We start from the raw sequence: 802 nt of genomic DNA, 5'->3' as shown, positions 1-802 counted from the left end.
ACGAGATAGACCAAAAAGAGAAACTTCGCCGTAGGAAGTCGGGTACGGCGAGTCCGAAAAACTAGTCCGCGCTGACCGTGTTAATTTACTACGCGGTCGAACGCCACGCCGCAGCGACGCAACACCACCGCCGCAGCAGTGTGTGCATCACTTGACTTAGCCGCAGGCTTCGATCGAGCGCTGCCGCGCAACGATGGAGACGAAGATCGACGACCTGAAGACGCAGCTGACGAAGCTCGAATCGCCGGAGACGACGGGCTCCAACAAGGAGCGCAAGAAGCTCTACGTGGCCCTCGAGCTCTGCGCCGCCTACGCGTCGCTGGACCTGAAGCGCAGCGTCGTCCAGTACGCGGACCTGGGCGTCGACCTCGACGGCGAGTGCGTCGAGGCGCACTGCTACAAGGCCGAGGCGCTGCGGGGCATGGCGGAGGGGAAGCCGAGCCACAAGGCCGTCCAGCGGTGCGCGCGGGCCGCGGACAAGGGCCTGAAGGCCTGCGATCGCGTCGTCTCCCTCGAGGGCCTGTCCGGCTACCGCGCGCGCCTCGAGGCCTGCAAGGCCGCCGTCGCGGCGCTCGACGCGCCGCCGCCGCCGCCCGGAAGCGGCAAGCCCAAGAAGACGCGCGACGCGCCGCGCGAGGCCGCGAGCCGCGCGCCCGCGCCGCCGCGGAAGCTCGACGCGGCGCCGGCGCGGAGCGGCGCGCCGGCGCCCGCGGCGGCGCCGCCGACGACGGAGGCCGTGCGGACCGCGGGCGGCGCGCCGCTCTCGAAGTCCGCGTGGAACGTCAAAGATACGTGGGAGGAG

Source organism: Aureococcus anophagefferens (assembly GCF_000186865.1).
Source record: "Aureococcus anophagefferens unplaced genomic scaffold AURANscaffold_15, whole genome shotgun sequence".
NCBI lineage: Eukaryota > Pelagophyceae > Pelagomonadales > Pelagomonadaceae > Aureococcus > Aureococcus anophagefferens.
Note: the sequence above shows the minus strand (reverse complement) of the source record.